The 10,000-nt window shown below is 34.8% G+C and overlaps 1 long non-coding RNA gene across 1 annotated transcript; it reads left to right on the plus strand.

Moving 5' to 3' along the window:
* Window positions 1-5,080: 5,080 nt before the first annotated feature.
* On the plus strand, window positions 5,081-9,362 carry LOC118766580. The gene is made up of 2 exons (XR_005002520.1): window positions 5,081-5,111; window positions 9,236-9,362. It is a non-coding gene; the product is annotated as an uncharacterized LOC118766580 (long non-coding RNA).
* The last annotated feature ends 638 nt before the right edge of the window (window positions 9,363-10,000 follow it).

Here is a 10,000-nt window from a genome sequence, read left to right on the forward strand (position 1 = left end):
GGAATATGCAAACAAAATTACGACAAGCATAGCAAAATACTCGAGTTTTTAATGATATCTGGCCATTAATAACTACACTGCCAGTATAACGTGTGTTACACAAAATCATGCGGACAAAATTCATATCAATTTTGGTGGTGATTTGGCAACTATTTCCAGGAGGCCGAGAAAATAAGTGAATCTGTCGTCGGCTTATATAATGCTTCCATTCCGATTGTTGTGGCTATTTAATCGCAGGTCATGTCTGATCATGCAGTAACACTCTAGATGTGATGCAGTCACCTTCTCTTTTTTAAACATAATTTTCTTGTATTTTTTCTTTTTTCTTTTGTCTGGAGAAGGCAATGGCCATGCCAATCAATCCACCTCGAATGAAGCTTTTAATCACCGGTCGCCGAAATAATAAAAGGTAAAGTTGGCTTTGACGAGATTTGAAAGAAATCAAAATAAATGCCACTCTCACAACTACCGTAAATCCTCGAGTATAAACCATATTTTTCCCAAAATTTAAAGGTCAAAATCCCTAGTACGTATTATACACGAGGTTAAAAATGAAAATTATTTTCTAAGCAATGTCCGAGTCTCTATTTGCTGTCTGGCAATGTTTATTCAGACACATTTTGTGATGTCGGGTTCGAAAATACCTTAAGCTAAGCCTGAAGGCAATAAAGTCATAAAGAATCATCCATAACTTGCAGTAAGCAACATTTATTAAACGTTATTACTGTCATTTCTTTATTTTCTGCAAACAAAATGCACAAAAAACTACACGTTTGCATTATGTTATATATACAATAATAACAAAGGACGTTACCATATACATTTTACAAACCAAGGATGTTATATAGACCTCCTTGACTCAAGTTAGAGGAGGGGTGCGTATTATACACAAGGTTTAGGTTTTTCAGAGTTACAGCTCCCTAAAAATTCCCTGCGTATTATACTCAAGGGCGGGCAATACTCGAGGATTTACGGTATGTCAATTTTCCACCGTATAATGAATAACTACGATCGTATTAAACAAAGCGCCTTTTATTTTTAAGAGGGTACGATGTGATTTGAGGGAGAATTTTGGTTGGTACTTGCAGTAGGTCATACGACCGAATCGAGGCTCTTGCGTTGTCTTGTTAGTATTTTCGTTGAAAGTAACAGTGAACTGTAACGGTGCTACAGGAACCTTAACGAGAATAACGTAATTATGCCAAAGATGAAAGATATTCTTTATGAACGAGTGAACGCGTCATATCTTATATGGCGCCGAATCAGGCCAAATGGATAAAGCTGCCTCACTGCACCATGTATGTACGGATATATATATATATAATATATATATATATAATATATATATATATATATATATATATATATGTATATGTATGTATATATGTATACATATATATATGAACAATATAACACATATGTTATAAAATATATACATATATATATATATATATATATATATATATATGTATATATATATATGAATGTAAAAGATAGAGATGTAAAGATAGAGATTCTAAGAAGTAGCGCGGAACACAGCCACAGAGAGAGTGATAGGGTCATAATACAATAGACGTTGGGATAGATAGATAGATAGATAGATAGATAGATAGATAGATAGATAGATCGATAATAGATAGATAGATAGATAGATAGATAATAGATAGATGAGAGGGGGGAAGGGGGAGTGGAGGCTGAAGAGAGGAAAGAAAGAAAGAAAGAAAGAAAGAAAGAAAAAAAGCAAGAAAGAAAGAAAGAAAAAAGCAAGAAAGAAAGAAAGAAAGAAAAAAAGCAAGAAAGAAAGCAAGAAAGAAAGAAAGAAAGAAAGAAAGAAGGAAAGAAAGAAAGAAAGAAAAAAGACAATAAAAAAAGGAGAGGAAGAAAAAACGATGATGTAAAATCGCCATGCTGAACAGACGACATACTATATCGCGTTGTCGTTGTATCATGTTACGAAATGAAAGAAGCAGACGACACCATGAAACAAGCTAATAAAAGAAGACAATACTATTTTATGTTGTAGACATGTTATTTTGGTGTGGTGGAGGAGAGGAAAAGTCCAACATTTTGGGCAGAACTCTTCGTCAGGGATGAAATGAAATGTATCATAAATATTTCATGAAAGGTTCTGCATGAAGAGCTAGACTTCTCGTCTTTCTTACACCAAACTATGAGCTTTTTGTGCTCAATATTTTTCGAAATATGGATTCAAATAATCGTTTTGGGTGGTGTGAGATAAAACACCAGTTAAGTTCTGATAGTCTCATCTATTCAAAATTTTCTGGCCTTATACCTAGATAAGAACTAGCTATTTGTCGCCGGAGCACAGCATCTGTTTCATCAGAATTATGTTTTGTCTATTGTTAAATACCTTGTTTATTGTACATCATCGTCGTAATTATATTTTGTTGTTAGCTAAACAATACTAAAGATTAGTATTGGCAAAGAAACAATATACTAATGATGGTTGATCTATTTTTGACAGGAGTTCGTAATGACCCCGAAATGATAGTGTTTTTGCGTGTGAGCATGTGTTTGTGTGAATGTGTTTACGATGTAAACAAATATAAGATTCTATAGCTAAGATTACCTATGTGCATATATATATATATAGAGAGAGAGAGAGAGGGGGGAGATAGAGGGAGAGAGAAAACAGAGACAGACATATACAGTCATAGGAATACACATATATACACGTATACATTAATTGACAAATATACATTCACAAGTATATACACGTATAAACATACGGTGGTATGTACCGAACTGATATATACATATATTTATGTGTGTGCAAGCATATATATATATACACAGACACAGACACACACAAACACACATACATACACCCAAACACACACATATACACTTACACATAAACAAACGCAAACACACACACATACACACTCACACACAATAATGTGTACCTACGAAGTAGTTTCAAATCGACATTAACCATATGGCTATGCCTCCGATTATTGAGTTACTTAATTTCTAAACAATGTATCTATTTTTTTCCTTCACCAAAAAATATAGTGCTGCAGTGTTTCACTCGCCACAACTTTTGTAATTACGTTGAAATCTATGCTTCTCAGATGAGTCTATAAGGAGAGCAAAATATATTTGAATTCGTCTCTTCTATATGACGAAATAATACAGTCATTAATTGATATCATTTGATTATCTTTTTTATCATTTTTACCTCTCCGATTAATTATTTCTAGTTAACACTTATACTCCCACTGTATTTTTGCGCTCGCTTTGGTCATGACTAACTTGGGACTTCTCTGGTCCCTCTTTCGGGCTCTCTTTTGTCATGACTAACTAAGGGCTTCTGTGGTCACTCTTTTGGGCCCTCTTTGGTCATGACTAACTTGTGGCTTCTGTGCCTGAGGAGTTCCGTTTCAAGACACAAGGCCTGATGATTTAAAAAAAATTTTTGGTTGGCTTTTTGTTTGTTTGTTTTTACTACCATTTGCCCCGGCATGTAAGGCTCAGTCCTCCGCACTATCGATTATGTCCAGTGGAAGGCAAGGTTGATACGACTTAGCACCAGTACCATCGCAACCTCCTTTGCCTTCAGAACGCTGATAATCAAAACAGATGTCACAAAGCTAACAATTCCACGAATTCACCGCCTCTGATTTCATTTATTTTTTACTGTTTCAGTCACTGGACTGTAGCCATTCTGTAGTCGAACAAATCGCCACCTTTACAACCAACAAGTACTTAGTTTTTTAAAGTCTAATATCTATTACATCGGACTCTTTTGCCGAACCGCTAGACTACAATGATGTAACTAACCAACAATCGGTGGTCAGAACAAACATAAAGGCATATATACTTACATATATACAACGGGCTTCTACACAGTATTCTTCTACCAAATCCACTCACAAAGCTTTGTTTGATGCGGGGCCATTGTAGAAGGCACTTGCCCAAAGTGCCATACTGTAGAGCTGAACCACAAACCACATGATTGCAAAGCTATCTTCTAAACCATACAGCCATAACTGAGCCAGGGCAGAATCGTTAGAACGCCGGACAAAATGCTTAGCAGCATTTCGTCGGACTTTATGTTCTGAGTTCAAATTCCGTCGAGGTCGACTTTGCCCTTCATCCTTTTGGAGTCGCGGAAATAAGTACCAGTTGTGCATTGGAGTCGATGCAATCGCCAAACACACTGTGCACAAAATTTCAGGCCTTGTACCTATACTAGAAAGGATTACTATTATCATCAGATGTTGCTGCGTTGTAAGAAGCTTGCTTCCCAAACACATGGTTCCTGGTTCAGTGCCACTGTGTGACTTGGGCAAGTGCCTTCTACTACAGCCTGGAGTAGATCAAAGACTTAAAACTGGGTTTGTTAGATGGCAACTGAAAGAACCCTGGCGAACATATGTGTGACATTTTGTGTTTGAACCTGTCCCCCACCACCGCTTTACAACCAGATTTGGTGTGTTTAAGTCCCCGTAACTTGACGTTTCGGCAAAAGAGGCCGATAAAATAATTACCAAGCTTAAGAAAGAAAAAATAGTACTGGAATCGATTCATTCGACTAAAACTTCTCCAATGCGGTGCCCCAGCATGGCCGCCGTCTGATGACTGAAGCAAATAAAAGAAACAAAATAATAAAATCAATATCTGACGCCGGATGCATTTAAATGAGGAACGAAGAGAATTAAAAAAAATACCTATTTCTTTACTACCCACAAGGGGCTAAACACAGAAAGGACAAACAAGGACAGACAAACGGATTAAGTCGATTATATCGACTCCAGTGCGTAACTGGTACTTATTTAATCGACCCCGAAAGGATGAAAGGCAAAGTCGACCTCGGCGGAATTTGAACTGAGAACGTAGCGGCAGACGAAATACCATTAAGCAATCTGCTCGAAGCTAGCTGCGGTAGGATTTGAACTCCGAAGGCCGTAACTGAATGCAGCCAAAAAAAATATTTTTTTTTGGCTGAAATTTAAAAAAAAAGCAAACTGGTTCTTATTTAATCGACCCCGAAAGAATGAAAGGCAAAGTCGACCTCGGCAGAATTTGAACTGAGAACGTAACGGCAGACGAAATACCATTAAGCAATCTGCTCGAAGCCAGCTGCGGTGGGATTTGAACTCCGAAGGCCGTAACTGAATGCAGCCGAAAAAAATATTTTTTTTAGCTGAAATTTTAAAAAAAGCAAACTGGTTCTTATTTAATCGACCCCGAAAGGATGAAAGGCAAAGTCGACCTCGGTGGAATTTGAACTCGGAACGTAGTGACAGACGAAATACCTATTTCTTTATTACCCACAAGGGGCTAAACACAGAGGGAACAGACGAAATACCATTAAGCAATCTGCTTGAAGCCAGTTGCGGTGGGATTTGAACTCCGAAGGCCGTAACTGAATGCAGCCCCCAATTTTTTTTTTTTTAGCTATAATTTTAAAACAAGCAAACAAGCACTTTACTCAGTGCTCCATTCGTTCCTTCCCTACACCAAATTTGCCAGTTTCGCATTACAAATGTTTACTAGATGATGTTTAAACGTTTTATAAACACCATGTGTATAAAATATATACATTTAAAGAAGCTGCTCTATTATTGTTTATGTTCGTTATCTACCGTTGTAACAGTAAGGTTTCATAGTGTGAGAAACGCATAAAGGGATGGTTGTTTGTCATATATGATACGAGCAAATTTGTATGAAACGAAGAACATTTTGGATAAAGGGCCTCAAGTTTGGATATGATAATTGAGTTTTCTAGCCATGGAACCCCACCAATGAGGAAATAATTGGAAAATCTTGAAAATATGCAACAATGATTTCCAAACCAGAGATGTCATTCTAAGAAATTCTTCAACAATTGCTTCTAGGCTCACGTCTTTGTGTTTGTTTTATTTTTTGTCGTGTTGTTCTTGTCAGTCACGTTGCCGTTGTTATTGTTGATGATGATGATGATGATGCTGTTGTTGTTGTTGTTGTTGATGATGATGATGATGATGATGCTGTGGTTGATGTTGATAATGCTGATGATGTTCTTTTCGTCATTGTCATCAGGGTTGCTGATATTATTGTTGTTGTTGGTGGTGGTGGTGCTGGTGCTGGTGCTGGTAACGGTGGTAGGGATGGTAGTAGTGGTGGGGATGGTAGTAGTGCTGTTCCAGTTGCTGGTGTTATTGTTGATGTTTTTCTTGTCGCCATTGTCATCATGGTTGCTATCATTGTTGTTCCTGCTATCGTTGATGGTGGTGGAGGTGGTGGTGGTGGTTTTGGTGATTATGATGGTGGTGGTGCTGGTGGTGGTTGTGGTGGTAGTGGTGGTGGTGGTGGTTATGGTGGTGGTAGTGGTGGTGTTATTGTTGATGTTTTTATCTTGTCACCATTTTCATCTCATTGTTGCTGTTGTTGCTGTTCTTATCATTGCCTTCACCGTCACTTCCAAAATTGTTGTTAATGTTGTTGGTATTACTGCAACAACCGTTTCTGATGTCAGATGATATTGTTGCTATCGTAGTCGTTGTTGTTGCTAACATGGCTGCTGTTTCTTTTATTTTGGCAACTGTTATTGTTATTGCATTTGCAGTTAACTATTGTTATTGTTGTAACTGCAGCTGGCATTCTCGTTACGGTTGTTGTTGTTGCTGTTGTTTGATTGTTACTTGTAGTTTACTTATCTTTTGTAATATTGTTCTTGCTACGACTTTAGTATTTTATATATAGTCCTCGTTACAGCTTTAGTGTATATATATATATATATATATATATATATATTCTCGAAGTACGATGCTAAAACATATATCCTCCTACAAAACTACACAATTAAGATCGGAGCTATAGCGCTTACCCACATTATGACATCGTTTTCTTACGCAGCAAATTTCAGATTTAGAACATAAAACAGACGTTCCCACCATTCTAAAGACTGTACAGACTTTAATGAGAGATATTTAGCTCTTACATTGACAATACGAAGTTTAAAGAGGGATATTTAGTTGTCATATTGAGCGAGAGAGTAAACATTCATTTTCTAAAATCATTTAATCAAAGAAAAGAGCTAAGAGAAGCAATACACACAGATTTTCAGACTTCCTGAGCAATTAAGTTCGATGGAGATTGATGTTTCACTTGCTGTTTCGATGGAGGTTTGATATTTCGTCGTCGTTGTGGTCCTCGTAGTCGTTGTGGCCCTCACCGTCGTCGTTGCTGCCACCACAACGACCACAACTGCCGCCATTATTTCCATCTTCGTTGTACACTTCCGTCCATCTTTTGAAACGATGAGAAAATTCTGGTGTCACCCATATGGCCTTCCAGCAGAACCCTCTCCAGCAAGAAATTGACCACAATCTCCAGCAGCTTCACATGGCCGTCTGAATTGAGCTTAAGATTCTATTCAACGATACAGGCATAAATGCATAAATTCAGGCGTGCAGACTCAGTCAGAACGCTGGTGTGTCCCTTCCTGCTAGCCATGGTTTCGTAGTCTCCATTGCAGCTGCCTATGTCATGTCTTACAGCCTCTTAGAGTTAACAGATCATTGAGTAGCAGTCACAATGCCGTCATTTTGCATACCCAGTGCAAATTATCCTGATACAGTTAACTCTTTACTAATATTCAGATGGCTTCCAGTCCTCCACACCAGCTAACATTTACTCAACTAGGACTTTAATCTCTATGCTCTCCAACGCCATTAACTCTTCACCAACACATCAAGCTGTTCCTCATAAAAAGAGACACAACAATTCGTCAAATTTAGGCCGGACATCCTGTGCATATGATACACACACATGCATATATATATATATATATATATATATATATATATATATATATATATATATATAATAATAAATATTAGGGAATAAATCCAAATTTACAGGGGAAAAAATCAGATTTAGGATTAAATCCAATTTTATAGTAAAATATTATAAAATATTATTAGAGACAAAACCACTATTTTGCAAAACAAACAAGGAAAGACTTAATCAATACATAAAATTTTAATAAATAGTCAAAAAAACCGCCACTACAATTGTTTCTTGTCTTGATCGACAATCTTCAGGTGGACTTCCAATAAGTCAGTTTCAATTATGAAGTCATAATTATGACTTCATAATTTGAAACTGACTTATTGGAAGTCCACCTGAAGATTGTCGATCAAGACAAGAAACAATTGTAGTGGCGGTTTTTTTGACTATTTATTAAAATTTTATGTATTGATTAAGTCTTTCCTTGTTTGTTTTGCAAAATAGTGGTTTTGTCTCTAATAATATTTTATATATATATATATATATATATATATATATATATATATATATATATGATAATATTAGGGAGTATAGCTCCAAACTTACTGGGAAACATTCGATTTAGTATCAAATCAAATTTCACTGTATAAATACATAAAATATAAAATATGAATTAGAGATACTTATTTAGATACTTAATTTTAAATATTTTATAATTATTAGATGTGAACTTAAATCAAAAAGTATGAATAGTGATTATTTTGTTAAATAATTTGGTAATTAAACATTGTACTATGAGTTACAGATATTCGAGGGTTTATGTGTTTTAAAGCCATATTATATCTTCATAGATAAATACATATTTCTATCTATTTTTTACCTTTAAAATAAATATTTAACATAATAAACGGGTTGTATGAAATAATCCTAAAGTTTCTAATTTAGATAATAGAGTTTTTATAAGAAAAATTATTAATTTATTTATTTCTTAAAAAATATTGTTTAACTATATTTTCTTATTTATTTAACTATTATCATTAACCTGAAGATCGTAATGCAGTACGATCGTTTCATGCGACTCCATTTAATTGAACAATACAAACATTACATCAATTTAAAATGTAGAGCAATATTCAGCTACATAAAAATATAGAATTTAGTTAAATTCGAAGGACTCATTAGTATAATTTTATCCAAAATCACCAAGAGGATAAGGAGATAGACAAAGAACATGTTTTGCCAACAACATCACATGTATATATGTGTGTGTGCATAGATAGATAGATAGATAGATAGATAGATAGATAGATAGATAGATAGATAGACATACATATATATATACATATATATATATATATATATATATATTATATATATATATATATATATAATATATATATATATATATGCATATATTTGTGTGCATGTATGTTTATGCATGTGTGTGTGTGTAACAAACTCTGTAGATGATACCAGTTCAAATTGTATCTTCCAGCTTAACGCAGATAACAAATACAGGAAGCAACTAATGCAAAATTTAAACAACGAACGTAAGACGAACCACATGAGCAAATTAACAACACCTTGAATAAAATATTCAAATAAAATTAAATTAAAATGAATTCGATTCAATTTACCATCATTTTATTTTCACAAAGAAAGTTTCATGGAAGCCACAGTTGTAATAGCATTACATTTAATAATGTACATGATAAGCAAGAAAATAACGTGCGTTAATACGACAATGCGATAGCATATAAATAATGATAATAATAATAATAATAATAATAATAATAATATAATAATATAATAATAATAATAATAATAATAATAATAATACAGATAACATAATACGTGCCTATTCGTGGTTGTTGTTAATTCGATATGGTTTGGGAAAACTGTTGTAGATTTGAAGAACAGTAATTGCTCTTTTTTTAAATTTCAATGGCTATCAACATCGAATAGTGAGCCACTGGGAAAACGCCTACGTGACTGCTGATCTTGCTAGAAGATTACAAAAAAAACTGTCGTGTCTTTCTAATATCTATATTTTATTTTTATCCTTCAGTCTTTGATCTGCGGCCATGCTAGTGCAGTGCTTCCAAAAGTGCTTTATTTTTTGGATTATTCGAATAAATAAACTTAAATCTAGTACGCGGTTTCGATTCTTGTCTGTCAGTTTTGTAGTTCATATCATATCATAATGAACTTCAAATAACTGTTGTCCCTGGATTGATGCCACTATTTACGGCTTTTCGTG

Source organism: Octopus sinensis, linkage group LG16, assembly GCF_006345805.1.
Source record: "Octopus sinensis linkage group LG16, ASM634580v1, whole genome shotgun sequence".
In the NCBI taxonomy this organism is placed as follows: Eukaryota; Metazoa; Mollusca; class Cephalopoda; order Octopoda; family Octopodidae; genus Octopus; species Octopus sinensis.